Here is a 20,771-nt window from a genome sequence, read left to right as displayed (position 1 = left end):
GGCCCGGACCCGCCAGCCCCCCGCCGGCCGCCGCCGCCCTCCCCCGCGCCTCCGAGCGCGCCGCGGAGCCCTGGGCGCAGCCGGAGAGTGGAAGGAAGCGCGCGAGCCCGGGAGGGACTGCGGGGGGCGAGAGGCGACCGCACTCACTCCGGGAGGGCTCCGGCATGGTGCGGCCGTGGGGCTCCTCGCGCTCTCACCCCACCCCCCGCTTCCCCGCCCCGCGAGGGCCGGGCGAGGGGGCCGGGGGCGGAGCGGAGCCGCTGCGACCGGGCTGGAAATGGTGCTCCCGGAGGAGCTGCAGGGAGGGGCTCCAACGCGGTTTGGGGGCGCAAAGATTGAGGGGGCCCCGGAGGCTAGGGGGGCCCGGGGAAGGCCTCCGAAGGCGAGGCGGGTGTCTGCGAACAATCTTGCCCTCGGGGATCGCCACGGCAGCCGGGGGGTGGGGGTGGGGGCGGGGCGAGGGAGGGGGTCCGGCGTGTACACGGTCGTATCGGAACTTTGTGAGCAAGTTGGATGGACCCCACGCTGGGCGTCTCGACTGTACCGGCCACGGAGTCGCGGTCTCTCTGCCCCAGCGGGACCAAAGCCCTCCTCCGAAAGCAAAGAGCCTGGGAACAGGGCTCATTTAAGGGTGAAGGAAGGGAGGAGGTTCAGGAAGGGGGCGAGCTGCGCCCCCGGGTCACTCTCCGCGCCCGGGCGCGTCCTCCGGGGCCCCCTCCTTACCTGGTGGCTTTCTTAACAAAGTAAGAGAAGGTGAAGTCCCGGTGATCATCCAGCCACGCTTCCACGGAGTCCTGGTCCCGCGGCAGCCGCGCCGCCCCGGCGCCGGGGCTGCCCCGCTCCATGACCCACGGGCGGCGACTCGGCAGCTGGCTCCCGCCGCTGTGCACGCCGGCTGGGGTCCCTCCCCCGAAGAAGAGAGCTCGGCCGCGAGACCCTCCCCCTCCGCTGCGCTCCAGGCCCGGGGGCTGTCGCCGGCGCTGCTCCGCCCCGAGCCAGCCGCTGGCCGCGCCCCGCCTCTCCCGGGCCTCCCCGCTCCCAGGTGTGGCGGGTGGGGCAGGCACAGCGGCCGCGCGTCCTCGCCGGGTCCCGCGGAGCCCGGGGCTCGCAGTCGCTCGGGGCCCCAGATTCCCAGGCGGCGACGGAGACAACTGGCGAGCTCGCCGGAAGCTCAGTGGCCACCGCGGCCGGAGGCCACGCCGCCGCTGGGGTGCGCTGCGCCGACTGCAGGGGGGCGCGCAGAGGTGACGGGGGTGGGGGGCGCGCGCAGTGCCCCACTTAGGAGAGGGACAGTCGCGGTGAGTGCGCCCACCCCCAGGTCCTGAGAGCAGGAGCGAGGGGCAGTTTCCACCAAAAATAAGAAGTGCTGCTACCCCGGGCACTTTGCCCCCACCCTGGGGGAACCACGACAGTCCAGCGCCCTGGGCTTGGGTCTGGAAGGAGCGGGGATCCACCTGCCTCCGAGCCCAGCCAGCCCGGGTGTGGGCCACAGATTTGTGGGCCCTGGTGGGTGACTTCCAGCAGAGGCATTCCCCTACTAGTATGTAGTAGTGATACTATGATACCATGATAACGACGATGCTAATTATGAATTAGGCGTCTTTGCACCAAACACTCCCTTTGCATGACTGCAAACAGGATGTTCTGGGAAAAGGAGAAGGTAAACTGAAATAATCGTGATGGTTTGGGGATGAAGTCAGGAAACAAGGGCACCTCTGCGCAATCAGGTTAACTTGAGAGCAAGGCACTACCCGGATGCAGTGCAGAACAGGCCGGTTAGCCCACGTTTAAATTAATTCATCACCTATATTTAAGTGGGATTAACACACAAAAAAGCATCCGTTTCAGAGGGCTCGGCCTTCCTATTCTGTTTTGTCCGATCCCCACTGTGCTTTACAAGAAGGAATTGGAGTCTTCCTTTTGCTTTCTTCTCATCTCCATCTCATTGTCCTGCAAATTAAAAATTGGCAGTTTTAAGAGGCATTTTGCAATGACCTAATTTGGGGGCAGAATTAATTCTGGAGTCTATGTTTCACAACGTGTGACGGGCACCATTAGCAGTGATATACCCATCGTGATTTAGCCGACATACTTTCACAAAGCCCTTTTGAAATCTTGGCAAGAATTTAAGACCTTACTCACTGCATAGAAACTCATAATTAAATTTATAATATAAGAACTTTAAAAGATGTCTTCCAATCCTCCAATGCAATGGGTTATCCTTCCTGCATTAAATAATTGTCTTTCTGTAACTAAACTTTTTCTGAAACTTTACTGTTGTATGCAAGTAACCACAAACCAATAAGCAGTAAGCAGAGCAGTGAAATGTGAAATAATGTGTGATAAATTCTACAGATTTTAAAATACGGGTTCTCATCGCGATGTGTGATTACAGTGCTCATGGACGAGAGGCTTTGTCCTCAGTGCTTAATTTTTCCCTGTGGAGATCCATGCATTCTCCTAACAGAGGGTCAATTGTAATTTAACACTGTACTTACCTACAAAAGATGGGGTGAAATTTTGTCTTGACTTGTTTGCTTCAACTGGCTGCCTTGATTAAATAAACAAGCACCTCTAACTGCCCATTCCCACTTAACCTGAAAGGGTTAAATGATCAGGAATCAGGAAGTTATGTAACAAGGTACTCCAAGAACAAACACCGGGGGACTCTGCCATTCTGGAGTCTGATTTCTGTGTGGTACACATGGTAGATTGCGTGTTTGTTGTGGAGGCCTGTTATTTGAAGTGAGTATATCATGAGGGATTGGGGATTGGGGTATTTCAAACCTTCTAGTCTCCAGAAATCTCAGATAAAATTTGTAACAAATCTCCTTAACTTTAAAGTTCTTAAAGGTGAGCATATTTTGCACTGACCTCACCCCCACCTCTTGTTTCCCAGCTCCATTTTATTTATTACCCCTACTTGCTAGGTTGTTTAATGTTTTAACTTACTCCTAGGGACTGCACTAAGCATCTCCAATCTTGTTTTAGAATGAGTTGAAGACTGAGTAAATAATAAACATTACCAGGAAATAACTTTAAAAATGCTGTTAATGCTATTTACAACAAACAAATGTGCAATGACTTAACAGAAAGTCCTCCAATTCCCATTGTACTAGAATAAAACCAAAACTCTCTAAGATGGCTTACAAAGTTCTGCATGATTTGACTTTTACCTTTCTCTACTGTTGAAGATTTTGATCTTACAACTAGAAAAAAATAAACCTATGATGATCAAATTCTTTTCAAGTTAAAAGGGGTGTCAATTATAAGAGTTGTGAAGTCTTTCCTGCCTTGCTTTTTGTTTTTGTTTTGTTTTGTTTTGTTTTCAAATACCACACAGTATATTCTGTCTCCCTGCAATCTTCCAGTATATCCCAGGCTTGAGAAAAGTAATATATTCGCACTTATAGTGAGATCCTGGTTTCTCACTGTGAAGGGAGAAAACTTGAGGATACATTGTAGTGTCAAAATGGAATTGGAGGTTACAAATTAAATATGGGGGGGTGTCATGTAGAGAAACCCCATATGATGAAGAAATGCAGGCAGTTTCTAAGAGCTGTTGGTACCCTCCAGCTGACAGCCTATAAGGACCTTCAGTCAGCAAGAAAACGAATCCCTCAGTCTTAAAAATACAAGAAATTGAATTCTGCTAACAACCTGTGTGAGCACAGGACTGGACATGTCCCCATTCGAGCCCCAGATGTGACCACAATTCCAGTCAATATATAGATTTGCAGACTTGCAAGATGCTAAGACATCTTCATAATCACATCTTAATAATAATGAGTCCTATTATCCATGAACATAGTATATTTACTTAATCCAGTTTCTAAAAATTTTACTCAGTAATATCTTGTGGTTTTTAGTATATTTATCTTAAGCATATTTTGTTAAATATATCTCTGTATCTACTTCAGCTCTGTCACTGAGTGGTACTAAAAGCCATGACATGTCAGTAGCAATGAGTACACTTAGTACCCAGATTTTGGATTCTAAATACCATTCTCCACCTTAAAAAGAATCAGAAGTGTTTGGAGAAAAAAATTCCAGGTCTCGGACAGAAAAAGTATAAAACATGTCTGGAAAATCTTGTTTTGCTAGAAAATTAGAAAGGCTTAAAATGATGGCAACATATCAGAAGGACAGAGGATATATCTGCAGAGAGATTACAATGGACAAATCCGGAGCAATTTAAATATCAAAATATGTTATTACTATAATATAATAATAGAATGTACAATATATAATTCTAAAGTCTAATAGAATGTACAATATAATAAATTGTAACAACTGACTAAAATAAAAAACTGTAATTTCACTCTGGTATAAATAAATCATTAGATAAGTAAGTAAATAGGAAAGAAGAGCATGTTTCTTATAGTAGAATGCTAACTAATAAATACAAAAGGAATTATATAGTAAGAGAATCAATGGTTGCTGAAACTAGTCAGTGAAAGTTTGATGTTGAACGGGGTATTTACAAAGCCTTGAAGTATCTCCTTACAAGATTTTTTATTAGTTTTCCTGGGAAATTGTATCTTTACAATGGAGACACTTTATGGATACCTTTCTAACCAAGTGATCAATTTAATATCACTTATATTGGGACAAACCAAATATATACATCTTTTAATAGGATGGATATTCTTAGAAGGATACAACATCACTCCTGTGTTATTCCTGAATCTAAATCTAATCTTGAGGGGATCCCTGGGTGGCTCAGTGGTTTAGCGCCTGCCTTTGGCCCAGGGCACGATCTTGGAGTCCCGGGATCAAGTCCTGCGTCCGGCTCCTGGCATAGAGCCTGCTTCTCCCTCTGCCTGTGTCTCTGCCTCTCAATCTCTCTATGTCTATCATAAATAAATAAAAATAAATCTTTAAAAAAATAAATAAATCTAATCTTGAGGATCAGATTGAGAGATTTCCATACAAACACACCCAGATTGAGGCACTTTGTAAAAATAATTGGCCTGTATGCTTCCAAGATTTCAAAGTCAAGAAAGAGAAAGACTGAAGACCTAGTTATTTATTACTTTGTAACAATATTACCACAATTTTAGTGGCTTCAAACAATGCACATTTGTTAACTCCCAGTTTTTGTGAATAAGGAGTCTAGGCACTAAACTGTGTCGTCTGCTCAGGGGAGGTCTCAGGGCAATTGGATGTCAGCCAGGGCTGCAGTCTCATCTGAGAGTCAATGGTAGAAGGATGTGCTTCCAAGCACACTCAGGCTGTTGGCAGAATTCAGTTCCTTGTGGTTGTAGAATGAGGGATTCTTTTTCTTGCTGAGTTCTGGCTGGAGACCCTAACAGGCTGTGGGCTGGGAGCCCCCCTCTGCCTCAAGAAGCCCCCTTCATTTCCTTGCCTTCATTATCCCAACATGACTGCCTGCTTCCTCAGAACTAGCAAGGGAGAGAGACTCTAGCGAGATGGCACTAAAATCTTTGTACGCAACCATGCAATCATGTATACATGGTTATACACATCCCATCACCTTTGCCTTATTCTGTTTGTTGGAAGCAAGTCACAGTTCTGCCCTCACATGAAGGGAGGGGAATCGCAACAGGGTGTGAACACCAAGGGGAGGATCCATGGAGGCCCCCTCAGGAATCCTTCTAGAATAACACTGTGTAATAAAGCATAGTGACTGTGATATAGCATGCGTTCAGTAGACATTTGTGGGGAAAATTTGAAAAAAAAAATTTCTTAGATTGCTTTGGCAGAACTTTTGTATATTGTATGTAAATGTGCAACTGATCTTTGAGGAAGGGTTGTTTCTTTTCTTGGTCTTTGGAAGTCTTATCACACTTAAAATCACCTTTTACTCTTAGCAGCACTGGGCATGTGTGAAATTGTTTTCTGGGGGCAGTGTTGGAGTATATACTTTCTGTTGCACAGCAAGGATCAGCCTAATATCTTAAATGCATGAATTTAAATTAGATCTTAATTCTCAATTTCAAAGACTGAGCCAACTTATGAATAATAAAGCCATGTAATAGTGCAATTATTCCAACTAGTACATAGCATTTTCTTTCCCAAATCAAATGTAAGGTTTTCTACGCAAATCTCTTGTAGTGGCCCAGAATTCAGTTTGACAAAGGCTGATCCTTGTGAAAAGATATTACATAGAAGCTGGTTTTTTGTTTTGTTTTGTTTTGTTTTGTTTTTGCATCAGGGAAGGTAACACTTGGAGGAAATAGACTTAACATGAAAACAGGAAGGATTTTGGAAAGATACTAGACACTTTCCTGACAGAGGGATGCAATACAGATGGATTTATGATGAAAAAACAACTGTGGAGTTTTCCCTAGAGACTTTTACAAATGGGATGGACAACCATCTGTTGACCATGCTTTGAAGTTCTGTATCAGAGATTGACCTCAGGGGCTCTTCAGGTTCTTCGCTGCCCTCCCACTTGCTTATGGAGAAGATGTTAAATGGAGCAATTATGTGGTTTTCATTGACAAATAATATTAACCGTTAACAGAAAACATATATCCTAAACACTCATACCCAGAACAAATCTATGCTGTTCTCATCCACTTTCTTATTTTCTCTAGAGAAAATATCCTGCACTAGTCGGATGACTAAAAATAAAATAATTAGCTTAGAAAGAAATAGCAAAGACTGAAACACTTTTAAGTCGACTACATCCAGGTGTGACACACTTAACTACAAACCAGTTTTAAAAAGTAGGTCGTTTAAAATAGACTTTTTTAAAAGTTGAAGGAACAAAAATGGGTGTTTTTGAAAGAAAATCTAGAGAAATGGAAATTTATTGATCTTGAAATTGTAGTCTAGAGAATCACTCGTCTTTTTTAAAAAATATAAGTTATAGGTTAAAACATTTTCAGTTGACGTGCACAATCTCATTTAAAAAATCTCATGTCTTTGCAGACACCACTCTGGAGACTGCCTCCTCCCAAGTATGTAAGGAGAAGTGTGATTTAATTATCAAGCCAGAGAAAAAGAAGGAACCTCATGAATGGTGGCAATTTTCATCTTTTAGGAGTGCTTTTTAGGTAAACTTCTTTGAACTAAGTCTTTTTCTTTTTAAATCAATGCTTTATAATTTACAAAAAATCAATTTAATACAACTCAAGCAAGACTCTAAAATTAAGTATAATATAAATTGTGCAAAAATTTTCACTCACATTTGATCCATGCCTCGAAAATGCTACATTTTTTTTTTTTAACAAACAGAGGCTATGTAGAAATCTAGATTGAACTAGAAGCTCATTCTTTACAGATACAGTCACAGTGATTCAATTTTCCCATTCTTTTCTTACAGGGAAATTAACAATACATTGAAAGGGGGGACGCCTGGGTGGTTCAGTGGTTGAGGTCTGCTTTCCGCTCAGGACATGATCCCGGGGTCAAGTCCCACATTGGGCTCCTTGCAGGGAGCTGGCTTCTCTCTCTGCCTGTGTCTCTGCCTCCCTCTCTGTGTCTCTCATGAATAAATAAGTAAAATCTAAACAAAACAAAAACAAAAAAACCCAAAACAGTATATTGAAAGGGAGTGACATGCAGCCATTCAAATCTAGAAGCCCCAGGATAAAATTCTCCATCTATGCTCACAGAAAATGTTGTCTTTCAATAATAGCAGTCCCAAGATGCACAATCAATAAATCAATATAAAGAAGGAACTACCTCTATAGAACAGGCCCCAATTCCTTCTCGTTCATTTGTTTTCATTCCTCTCTGCCAATGAAATCACTGAGTGCATCAATGAGAAGCATTGCACAAACTATTCCAGCATGAGAGAGTCAGGCCTGCATAATCTCTTTTATATGAGGGCTCTGAAACTGAAAAACATTTCAATAATGTTTTAAAACTCTAGAATTCATCAATGCCAGTAATTTTCTCTTTGCAGTAGTTACCCTAGAAGGCTATATATTTTTATAAACTGTGTTGCCATTGCTGAAAACATTTTGGTAAATTTCTCTTTGGAATGCTTTCAGAATCTGCATTAGTCTTTTTGTGTCTCTTCACTAGTGACAATAATTTTGGTTGGTTTATTTTTTGATGAGAGGGAATTTGTTTTTTTTTTTTTTGTAGATTTTAAACAGCCAAAAGTCACTCTTCCTATGGTCTGGTGGGAAATAAATTTTTTTTTTTTTTTTTTGGTAAAATGAGAAATGATTATAAAGTAATGGGGCTGATTTTTGTTGTCTAGATTGGAAGTTTATATTATCTTTTACATTTGCTAGCTGTGTGACCATAGGCAATTTACTTAACTACTTCCGTGCCTCAGTTTCCCTACCTTCAACAGGAATAAAAGCAGCCCACCTAGAGTTGTTGTGACTATTAAGTGATATAACAAATATATGGTAGTAATTAGAGTGCCCAGTACATAGAGCTCAATAATTCTTTTTTTTAAGATTTATTTATTTATTTTAGAGAGAAAGAGAGAGAGCCAAGAAGAGGGCAGAGGGAGATGCAGAAAGAGAATCTCAAGTAGACCTCCCCCCCGCCCCCCGCATTGAGTGGGGAGCCTTACGCAGGGCTTGATCCCATTACCCTGAGATCATGCCCTGAACTGAAATCAAGAGTCAGATTGCTTAACTGACTAAGCCACCTAGGCACTCTGGTCTCTTAATTGTTAAACCAGGCACTTTGAGTTCTTACCAATAATTCTTACTGAGAGAATAATTATATGAGGAACTTCTAGCTTCACCTTCCCATCAAACTTCTTTCTCTAAAAAGCTAGTACATTACCCAAAACTCACTGCAAATCTATCCTCTGAAATCAGCTCTCCCTCTCTGGTGTTACTAATTCATTTTGTAATTCTCTCTTTTCAGCCAGTCATGGAGTCTTGAAGATTGACCTGACATCATGACTCTTAAATCCATCTCCTTTCCTCCACCCTTGTCTTTAGTCTATGAACCCATGAATTCTTCATGTGGCAGGCAGAGTGATCTCTCTAAAGGGTAAGCCTGATGGAGTCACTTCCCACCTAAAACACTTTAGCGGTTCCCCATTGTTCTCTGGATATAGAATAATCTTGGTAGGACCTATAAGGCCGTTTGCTGACTGAACCTGGTGCCTTGCAAGGGCATCAGTGCCACAGTTCTTTAATGTTGAGTGCTCTTGCTTTTCCAGGACTCTGCATGTGGTTGAAATTTGCTATCTTACTCTGTTTCTGGATACCTCCTACTATCTCTTCTGGATTTAATTTAGAGATCAGGTGCTCCAGAAAGCTCCCACCTACCACCCACAGCTTGTTTAGGTATCCCTTTTATGTAATTTTTTAGCATCTGCACACTCATTGCCCTTAATTGTAATAATCCTCTTTCTTTGAAATTTATTTCCACATCAGAACATGACTGTCTGGAGAACACACGCTGTGTCTTATTCCTGGTCGTGTCAGTTGTGCCTCCTCTAGGACCTTATGTTCATAGATACATTCCTTTGACCCTAGTAGGGCTCAGCACTTATTTATTGAATAGATGAATGGATAGTAATTTTTTAAAAAGCTTGTATTTATTTGACAGAGAGAGAGAGTGAGAGAGCACAAGCAGGGGAAGTGGCAGGGGGAGAGGGAGAAGCAGGCTCCCCGCTGAGCAGGGAGCTCAACGTGGGGCTTGATCCCAGGACTCTGAGATCATGACCCAAGCCAAAGGCAGGTGCTCAACCAACTGAGCCACCCTGGTACCCTGAATGGATAGTAATTCTGATGTCTTATTTTAGTTCTTGTGACTTACAAATTTTATTGTTATTAAGGTTTTGGGTGTTGTTTTTCTAATTCCCAAATTCAGGCATTCACACCTACCCTCTCTGCTTAGAAAAATCTGTATCTTCTTCCAAATAGTTACATAACTCATCCTTTCACTTAATGTGTCTCCACTTACATATCATCCCAGAGAGATCTTCTCAGACCACGTGAGCAAATGGGACACACCCATCCCACTGGCAAACATGGCTTCATTTTTCTTCATGACACTTATCAATTCTGGACATGATACTCTATGTTTATTATTTACTTGTTTATTCTTGATCTCTGTAAGCTCCATAAGCTCCAGTTTGTTTGTGTTTTCCATCACAGGGCCCCAGCTCCCACAATACTATCTGGCACATAGTGGGTGCTTAATGCTAAGTAAAGTATTGAATTCCAGATTATAAGGTCATTGAGAACAGTAAGTTGTGTGTGCTCCACATCATCTAACCTGTCACAGCGTATAATTGATAAATAAGTAGAAAAAAGTCGTACTCACTTCAAAAAGCTTATCTCTATATTTTGTATCGTTTCAAAGGGGTTGATTTAATTTAATTTATTTTTTAAAGATTTTATTTATTTATTCATAAGAGACACACAGAGAGAGAGAGAGAGAGAGAGAGAGAGAGGCAGAGACACAGGCAGAGGGAGAAGCAGGCTCCATGCAGGGAGCCTGATGTGGGACTCGAGGATCATGCCCTGAACCAAAGGCAGACGCTCAATCACTGAGCCATCCAGGTGTCCCATCAAAGGGGTTAATTTTGTACTTGAGTAACAGGGTGCCTCTTAAAGCCAACCATACTTACACTGAAGGAGAAGGAATTAAAAATTAAGTAAGCCTCTCCAACCTCTGGGAAAGTAGGCAGAAAGTTTCTTTGAATGAGATCTTTGTTGTGCTAAGAATCAGGTGAAGTTCTGCTCCCCATTTTTGTAAGTGTAGGATAGGAAAATGTTTCCTGGTTGAAGTGGAACAAAAGACTGCCATTCCCTGAGACCCCCTGTAAGCAAACAAAGGTCTTTTGGATGAAGTTAGGTTAATTTGAAGAAGGAGCTTGAAACTTCTGGAAGAGGAGCTAAAGTGTGTGTCTTTATTCCCTGTGATTTAACATTGGGGCTTGCTGGGGGATGGGGGCACAAGTCTGTCAGGTGAATAAGGGGGGCCCCATGAGCACAGAGACAGATAGCAATAGCCCCCACCCCACAGAAGAATCATCTGCAAAAAGGGCAGAGGTGGATTTGCCCCAAAGCTATAGAAGCTTTAACATCCTTCACTTCTGGGGCCCCTCTGAGTCTCTTAGTGGGTTCCTAGCAATGTGTCCCCATGGTCATATGTATCAACTAATGACTAAGACACCTGACACTTTCCACCCGAATATTTCTTCAGTGGACTTCAGTAAAATCACTGAGGAGTGGCTGCAGGTATCTTGGGGTCCAACTAAGGGGAAGTTGAGTTAAGGAAACACCTAGTTTGGTTTAAGGGGGATATCTTTATTTGATTCACAGTCAATTCTATGTATTGTTAGGTTTTGGTTAGCTGCCTCGTTATAGAAATGAGTTAAAACCACTCTTCAGAATTACCTGTCTCAGGACAAGAAGAGTCAGAAATCCTGTCATGATATGAATGTGCCCTATATCACCTGTCATCAGAAGTATGTGGCTAGTTCAGGTGAAACAAACTTTTTCCAATTTGGAAAATCCCTAAAACTATGATGAGACTTAGTTTAAAATGAGACTACAAAATGTTTGAAAATCATTGGACAGACACTCAACAGTTAGCAGAAGATTCCGGGAGGTATATAAGGCAAATGCTACTTTACAAGTCTTTGCTGAAGGCCTTATTAACTATTTGATGTCCAAGATAAACTAAAAAGTAAAGAGGATGTAGGATATGATTTTTAAGGGCTCCCCTGAGACTCTACCATTCCCTACCTTATAACCTCCCAAAACTTTTTTTAAAAAGCAAACCTCATGATGGATGAGGTCGGGCCCAAGTCTAATGTTACTAGACTCTTGGGATATAAGTGCACTGCACCCTAAGCCTCTGCATCATAGCACATACAGGCTGATATGTTGCCAGCTTCCCTAGTGTAAGAATCACTTGCAAGAATATTTCAATGAGTAAATTTCAACCAGAGGTAAGGCCATTTTCCCTTTAGGTTTTGAAAAATTGATGTACCAGGAATGGAGAGTATATTCTGTGAATGAAATTCTAGTCTAGTGAAATGCTATGTGAACACTGATTAAAACTGCAATTGTAGAAGTTACCATAGTGGAAGGTACAAATGTAGGTAATGGAAAGCTTACCCCATTCTCTGTGTCCTCATGGTCATTCCTATGTTCTCAAGAACATACCCCTGCATAACTCTGGCACACAAGTTGAAAGCCCTAAAATAAGCAATGAGGATTAGGAGAGTGTTTGTCCCTCCAGGTCCTACTCTGTTCCTGGGAAGCTGACCTATAAAGACTATATTAACAAGCTCCTTTGCCCTCTGGTTAGTGGTTGCCTTGTTTAAGGGGGGAGCACCAATAGGAAATGAAGGGGCAGGAGGAGATTGAGTTCAGAATTTTTATTAACCTGATACAATGGACTATACATGGTGGCAAAATTTTTGCTACTTCTCCAACTGAAAGGTAGAGTCTGATTCCCTTCCCCCTTTCACAACTGAATGCTTAAACAACTGAATGCAGAGATGTGACATTTGGGGACTTTGAGGCTAGGTCATTATAAGAAGTCTTACAGCTCCCATATGCCCAGGTCTCTTGGAGTATTCAGTCTAGGAACTCTGAGATATAGTGTTTAAAAAAAAAAAAAAAAAAGATATAGTGTTAGAAGTCTGATTACCCTGAGATTGCCTTGCTGGAGTGGGCTGTAGGGAGGGACCCCATGGAAAGAGAGCGATGCCAGCTACTGCCCAGCTTTTCCAGGCAGACACGTGAGTAAAGACACCAACTTGGAGGACATTGCAACCCCAGCAGATACAGTGTGTGAAGAATCAAGAAACCCAGCCAATAATAGAACCGAGGTCCCCACTGAGCTGTTCCAGACATTTCCAGCTGTTCAAATCACCCCGGCCAAGGCCGAGGCTCCAGGCATTGTGAGGCAAAAAAAAAAAAAAAAAAAAAAAAAAAAAAAATCTATCTTTGCTATGCCTTGCCAGGATTCCTGACCCACAAAATTGTGAGCATAATACATAATTATTGTTTTAGACTAGTAAGTTTTGGATACGTTGTTATACAGCGGGAAATAACCAGACACCTGGTAACCTCCCAGCTGTATCATCGCTGGTTGGCCCTGTTCCTCTGCCAGAGTCTCTTCAAGGCAGTCCTCCCCATATCGTTCGCTACTCATGCCTTCTAGCCGAAGGGAGGCAATGACTCCCTGAGATCACTTGTTGCACCAGCCTTTGTTATTGGCTTTCTTAAATCTTGCCCACCTCTTAAAAATAGTCCCTTAATGACACTCTCCTGAACTACCCAGTTTAAGGGTGTCATCAGTTTCCCACTGGGCCCTCAGCTCATATGCCAGACCTATTATACATGTCTCAAGACATACTGAAGAGCAGGGGAAAGCTACAGTCTATGGAAGGAGGTTCAGAGTTATGCTTCAGATAGCCACAGAAAAATTTGCCTAGCAAAACGGTATGTTTATATACTTACAGCAAGTACTTCTCTCAAGTAATTAGTATGTCACTCTTAATGAAATACTTTAGAAGAGACCAAGTTTTTTAGGCCATCCTTAAGGTTTTCTGGATTCGATAAATCTCACTCATCCTTTTGCTTTGTGAGGGAAAGGGTCATTCTCTAGCACATTCCATTATTTTATTTAACAAACATTTATATATTACATTTTCTATATTCCAGGCACTCTTCATTTATTTTTAAAGATGTTATTAATTTGAAAGAGAGAAAGCATGAGTAGGGAGAGGGGCAGAGGGAGAAGAAGGCTCCCTGCTGAGCAGGAGCCCCAAGGAACCCTGAGATGCTTAACCAACTGAGTGACCCATGTGCCCCTCCAGGCACTCTTCTAAGATCTTTACAAATAATACCTCAACCTCCTAATAACCCTATTAGCCCTGGGTTATTATCACCATTTTGTAGACAAAGAATCTAGGATATGTTGAAGTTACATAATTGGCCCAAGGGCTCATAGGTAGTAAATGATAGAACTAAGCACTAGAAACCACAACACTCAGCTATAGAGTGTGTGCTCTTTGCCACTGTGTTACACTATTAAATCCTGCCAGGAAAGACTTAGAAAACAGGAGAAATGAGTTGCCCAGGTAGTGTACTGTGTGACCAGTCTCAGTGGTTGCTGGGGCCTCCTCTTCTCAGAGGCATCAGAGATGTTGGAGAGAGAAAGAGAAACAGGTTAGAAGCTTAAGAGCACAAACACTAGAGAGGACAAGTGTAGTAGTTATCTACTGCTGTGTAACAAATTACCTCAAAATGTGGTAGGTTAGAGCAACAATAGGTGTTTATATCTTATGGTTTCTGTGGGTCAGGGATTCGGAGAGGGTCCAGCAGCATCTCTAATCTGCCATATCCAGGGTTTCAGGTGGAAGACATGGAGACTGGAGTTGGAATCATCTGAAGACTCTTTCAGTCCCACGTGGGCCTGGCTGAGTCTGCAGCCTGGAATACCATTCACCCTCTATTTGGTTCTGGGGGTGCTGAGAGTGAAAAATGGTTTCATGTGTGGGAGTTACAATTTTGGAAAACCTAGCTTAAATGATTATTTGTGTCAGTTGGGCTTTCTGAAGAAAACAGAAGGCAAGCTCAAACTGGGTAAAGGAATTATAATGAAAGTGTGAGAAGTGTTTAAAGAAATAAACAATAAGAGATTATGTAGAACCGTAGGACTAGCAACAGCAGAGAGTCATTCTCTTCCAGGACTAAAGGAAGGGAAGAAGTTACCAGAACTCTGAAGGGAGCTATTTGTAGAGGGTCTGACAAGAGCTGTGGCTTTTAGGAAGTAATGCAGATAACCAAGAAGGAATTGGTAGAGTAGAAAGAGGGTGAATTGTCCTCATTGTCTCATTGTCCTCCTGTCCTCTGATCTTCTGCTTTTCTAACCCAACTGGATGCCATATGGCCAGACCAGTGCAGATAGGTCAGCCTTCCACGACCACAGAGTCGTGATGGTGATGGTGATGAAGAGTAGAGTGATGGTGAGAAGGGTAGAGAATGAGCCTGGACAGACAAACAGAAGATATCCAACACATCAAAATATTACTCCTGATAGGTGGTAGGGAGTGAACAGTATGTTTTGGAGGGTCACCAGTTGTCCTTTATAGAACTCCAGGTGAATGCTGCTGAAATGAGTAATGTCACCATTAACGGACTTTATATTATGGTATATCATATGAAATTACCATTTTGTAGATTAAAAATTGGAAAAATTGGCAATTTCATATAGTTCAACCCAATGTTCTGGGTACTTTCCAGTAAAGTTGCAAATGAGGGATCCCTGGGTGGTGCAGCGGTTTGGCGCCTGCCTTTGGCCCAGGGCGCGATCCTGGAGACCCAGGATCGAATCCCACGTCGGGCTCCCGGTGCATGGAGCCTGCTTCTCCCTCTGCCTGTGTCTCTGCCTCTCTCTCTCTCTCTCTGTGTGTGACTATCATAAATAAATAAAAATTAAAAAAAAAACAAGTTGCAAATGAATAAATACATCAGATAACTGAAAATGTTGCTTCTCATTTTTTTATTGTTGACTATTTTCTGAGTTCCAACTGTCTAAAATACTTAAGTGGAATAGGTATTCTAATTAGACTTTGTTAAGTATTTTTTTTTGTTATTATTGTTCAAGGATAAGCCAAGGCAAAAATATAAAGTCAGCAAAATTTTTGAGATAGATATGTTACTTACTATAGTTCATGGCAGTCTCAACCTGGGTGCTCAACTAAAGCTATTTAACCTGCCTAACAGTTTGTCCTTCAAAAGGTGGACAGCCTTGAACCCAAGCAGAGAACTATAAACGTTATCCTGATATCTGAGTTTCAGGGAGGCCCAGCAGTAAATAGAAGAGACACAGGATAGATCTGGGGAATGGTAAGTTTTAAGATTCATGTTTAAATCATGCCTTTGACCATACTGCCCTCCTAATCAAACATTATTTAGTAACTTAATGTATAAAGAAACTCTGGGGAGAAGAGGGTGGAGTTTAAAGGGATATACTGGGCTCTCCACTAATAAGTTTAGTTTTTACTGACTGGATTAATCAGATCAAAATAAAACATATGCATAAATTTTTATTCTCTAGGTTTGTGGAACAGATCACATTGTATATACATGCTGTGTTCTGTTGGAAAGCTAAAAAGCAAAAAGATTTCTAGTTTCCTCCTGATGTACTTTTGGGAATCTTCAACTAAACTACACCAATTTCTATATTCTTTTTTCCCCCAGTTTCTATATTCTTTATTCTTGCTCTTCATTAAAAGAAGTCAAATAAATTATCTTGCAATTCCCTAAAATTAAAGAAATTGCATTTATATGCCTCATCATCTTATAACATCAGCTTCTTTAATTGGGAGATTCCATCAACAGGTGTTTTCCAGAAGTTGCCTAACCTTTATGGAGGGTCTACTTTATATCACACATATAAGAGCTGGGTTTTGCCTAACTCTTATAGGCATTATGATTTTACATACTCATCTCGTTTAAATCTTCCCACAATTCAGTGAGGTAGATTTTATTTCTATTTTATAAATGAGGAAATATGTTCATAGGGCTCAGGAATTTAACACCACACAAGATGATTTGAATAAAAAGAGCAGATTTTTAAAATCCAACAAACTAAAAAAAGGACATAAATTATTTTTTAGGCACATTTAAGGAAAATCACTAGAATCAGATTTTTTTTTTACCATAAAAACATTTGACGCTTGAGTAGATGATAGTAGTACACATAATTTCTAAAAGCCATTGTGAATTTAAATTATCACAGAACTATCAATGTTGGGTTTCAAATTAAGACTACCTCAAACAACCTAAAATAATGTGTCCATTTGGTTTAAAGACCTAGAAGGAGGGGCAGCCCTGGTCGCTCAATGGTTTAGTGCTGCCTTCAGCCCAGGGTGTGATCCTGGAGCCCTGGGATCGGGTCCCACGTCGGGCTCCCTGTATGGAGCCTGCTTCTCCCTCTGCCTGTGTCTCTGCCTCTCTCTCTGTGTCTTTCATGAATAAATAAATAAGGTCTTTAAAAAAAAAGACCGAGAAGGGAAGAATAATTACCAACTTATGAATTATCATTTTAGTCACACTCAAATTTCAAAAGTATGCTTGTGACTTGAATAAATACACTCGAGTATAAAATAAGGCCCAAATTTACTTTAAATTTTTATTTATTTATTTGTTTGTTTGTTTGTTTGTTTTTACTTTAAAATTTTAAATGGTTTTATTTGTTAAGTGATTATTTATGGCCTATAATCAAATTATAAACTGTTTTTTAAAAAAGCATTTCCTTTTCATGTAAAGAAAGATTATCTTTTAAGTTTGCTTGTTTTCCTTCCCAGCTAGCATTTATGGCACGTTTATTTGGAGTAGAGGTATAAAAAAAATAAAACAAACCCAGCTCTTATGTAAGCTAGAAGATTGACTTTTGGAGTCTCAGAGAAATTTCTTCTTTGTATTTTGCATTTGCTTTGTATTTATGTAGTTTGCAAAAAATAATAATAATAATAATTCTATTGTTTTTTAGGAAATTGAATAAGTAGCAGGATACCTGTTTTGTTGCTCAGAATTAGTTTGTATGTAATCTCAGGATTTTCCTCAACTGATGATATAGCAGTGGTCTTCCAACTGGAAAATGAACTGACAGTTGAGTATCCCAACTGCTTTAGTTACAGTAAAGAAATCCTAATCATTAACTCTAAAAATAAAATCTATTTGCAAAACAGGGATAGTTATAATGATTACCATCTCAAACTTTCATTGAGTATTACATTTAGTAAATAATATTTCCTAATGCCTTTGGAAATCTTTCTTACCTTGCCTACTCAAGCCTTTTTCCAATATCCAATTAAAGCCTGACTCTAAAAATAAATAAATAAATAAAACCTGACTCTATTCAGTAAATGTGTCCCTTATACTATTTTCTTTTCCACAAAAGCTAATTGATTTAGAGCTTATAAAACTTTTTTGTTTTGTTGTTGTTGCTTTAGGTCCCAAACAAGTAATGTTCTAGAAGGGGACATAAATCATGAATACAAGAATAATTAAACTATTCATAGGATCTAGAAAGCTCCTCACTGTTTCTTCAAGGTTTATTCATCCATTCATGTATTGAGTGACAAAGGATTTTTGAATGCCTCCTATGTAAAATAAATTGTAATTCTTCAAAAGTGTTTTGTGCAAGTATACCATTACTGGGAGGACAGTTATTAGGCCATTCATTTTCTGTTTATTTTGCAAGGAAATGTACCCCTTTGAGCCTGTTTGATTTGGATATGTATTCCTAAAGTAAATATTGCTATTGATGGCTTCCTGTTTAATGTTGAGCTAGCCTAGTGATCCTAGAAATCTTCCAGTTGTGTTAAAATTTCCTTTTACATAGATTCTAGTGTAATTGCTTTCATATTATTCCATACAGAAAAACCAACGACCTCCTGTATTCAAACTTTTATACCAGCTTATTCTTACACTTCCTGAGACAAATTACTTAACAAAAATGACACTATTATTTTTAAGTAATGATGTTATATCCTGTTCGAGCCAACATGTAACATATGTCACATTAATTTTTAGACAGAAATTAAATTAACCAAGCTGGCTTCCTGGTTCTTGGGAAGTTATTTATTACTCTTTTTTCTTATCTGCAAAATTAAATTAAATTAAATTCCGCCTAATCTATCAATGTTCCTGCATCTCAACCCACATCCTCTGCTCTTCCTGCAGGAGCACAGTCCCTGCACTTGTGTCCCAGATACGGTTCCTCCTTAACTTCTATGAGGCTCTGTGGGTCCTTTCTCTCTTCTGCATCATCCCTTCTTCTGCAGCATAAAAGCCTGCTGTAATACCTTCCATCTTACTTTTATTTGAAAAAGCCCTCTCTTGACTCCCCATCCCACTATAGTTCTGCTCATTTCCCTGCTCTCTTTTGTGGAGCTCTACCTCTGATTCTGTTGTCTTCATTCCCTCACTCTCTACTTATATCTTTCACCCAAACCCACATCTTTCACTCCTCCACAGCACTGTCTCTTGAACCCATTGCAGTTCTGCTTTATTCCATTTCTATTCCAGAAAAGAGTGTGTGTTAGGGTCACAAATGACCTCTGTGGTATATCCACTATAGAATTCTCAGTCCTCATCCAACTTGACTTTTCAGCAGCATTTGGCACAAGTGATGATCCCTTTTCCATTTTCCTCTCTGTGTTTCCAAGACAACTGTCTGATCTCCTTTACTCCATCTTCTCTCTTAGTTGCTGAATTTGCCTCCTCTTCCCAACTAGGATCAGTCTTCAACCCCATTTTACTCTTCTTCAGGTCTTCAGCAATCTCATTTCTGAGCTGAAAACTTCCAAAGTTATATGCCTATCAATGTGAAACAAGACCAACTTTATTTCTCGTTGTGATATACAGCTAGAAAAAAGATTCTATGGGATCCTTCGGTCTTGATTTCACATTTATTCCTGCATTCTTCCTGCTTATCCTTGGGATCAAGCATGATGTTCTTTTGTCCATTTATCTGACAAATACTTATTGAGCAATATATGCCACGCTCTATGCTGGCTTATGCATAATCTAGGCTTCTAATGGTTTCTGGTCCTTGTTTTCTCTCTTTTTTTTCTATCAGTTCTTCTTGTTCAATTTTAGCAATTCCCAATACTTCAGATATGTGCTAAGGAGCCCCCAGATTCATGTTCCCAGTACCTGTGAATATTTTCTCCCCAAAGCTGCAAACTCAAAATTCTACACCCTAGATTTCTATACCTGGAGCAAATGCTTCAAATTTAACGATACAATTTAAATGCAATTGTGTTAGAAAAGCAAACACAGGGCAGCCCGTGGCTCAGTGGTTTAGCGCCGCTTTCAGCCCAGGGCCTGATCCTGGAGACCGAGGATTGAGTCCCATGTCAGACTCCCTGCATGGAGCCTGCTTCTCCCTCTGCCTGTGTCTCTGCCTCTCTCTCTCTCTCTCTCTCTCTCTCTCTCTCTCTCTTTCTGTCTCATGAATAAATAAATAAAATCTTAAAAAAAAAAAGAAAGAAAGAAAAGAAAAGCAAACACAAACAAACGCTGGTGCCCTTCCTGCCTAAGTCAGACTTGAGTCATTCTCAATTCTTTCTCTTCTTTTAGCTCACAGTGCCCTTTCTAAATATCTCTGTGACTGGTCCCCTTGTCTCTATTCCTACTAATACTGCTTCATCACTTAACATGCCGTAAGCATTTTTTCTCTAAGGATCTCTGTGCTTCCATTCTTATATTCCTTCATTTCTTGCCCCATTTTGCTGCCTAAATTGAAATCTGAATATTTCACTGCTCTAAGATAACACCTTTGCCAGTTCTCCATCTCCTACAAAGAAGTTCACAGTATTGTTCCTTCTTAGAACAAAACATTTGAACCTCATCAGCTCTTCTGTAAAGACTTGACATTTCTGGCCCAACAGAATGACTTGTACATCTAAGAAGTGGACATGCTTTTTCTGACCTTTTGTCTCTTTATACATTTCCACAGCCTGTGTATCTGGTGAATGCACATCTTCCATCAAGACTCAGATCAACTGGATGCCTGCCTTCAGCTCAGGGCATGATCCTGGGATCAAGCCCTGCATTGGGCTCCTTCGTAGGGGAGCCTGCTTCTCCCTCTGCCTATGTCTCTGCCTCTCTCTTTCTATGTCTCTCATGAATAAATAAATAAAATCTTTAAAAAAAAAAAGACTCAGATCAACTTGGGGCACCTGGGTCACGCAGTTGGTTGAGCATCAGACTTAGTTTCTCCTCAGGTCATGATCTCAGCGTCCTGAGATGAAGCTCCACCTTGAGCCCCACCTCGAGCCCCACCTGGGGCTTGTGCTCAGTGTGGAGTCTGCTTGGGATTCTTTCCCTCTT

At 41.2% G+C, this 20,771-nt stretch overlaps 1 long non-coding RNA gene across 3 annotated transcripts; it reads left to right on the top strand.

Annotated features, from left to right (window-relative positions):
- The first annotated feature begins 1,049 nt into the window (after positions 1-1,049).
- LOC111093690 lies at positions 1,050-20,556 on the top strand. Of its 3 annotated transcripts, none has more exons than XR_005382573.1 (4): positions 1,050-1,210; positions 6,901-7,025; positions 8,809-8,937; positions 20,398-20,556. It is a non-coding gene; the product is annotated as an uncharacterized LOC111093690 (long non-coding RNA). The 3 variants fall into 3 exon arrangements; XR_005382575.1 differs by lacking the exon at positions 20,398-20,556 and adding an exon at positions 15,651-15,777; XR_005382574.1 differs by lacking the exon at positions 1,050-1,210 and adding an exon at positions 2,634-2,745.
- The last annotated feature ends 215 nt before the right edge of the window (positions 20,557-20,771 follow it).

This window comes from Canis lupus, chromosome 32 (genome assembly GCF_011100685.1).
Source record: "Canis lupus familiaris isolate Mischka breed German Shepherd chromosome 32, alternate assembly UU_Cfam_GSD_1.0, whole genome shotgun sequence".
NCBI lineage: Eukaryota > Metazoa > Chordata > Mammalia > Carnivora > Canidae > Canis > Canis lupus.
The sequence above is the reverse complement of the archived record's forward strand: the minus strand, read 5'-3'. Positions and strand labels throughout refer to the sequence as shown.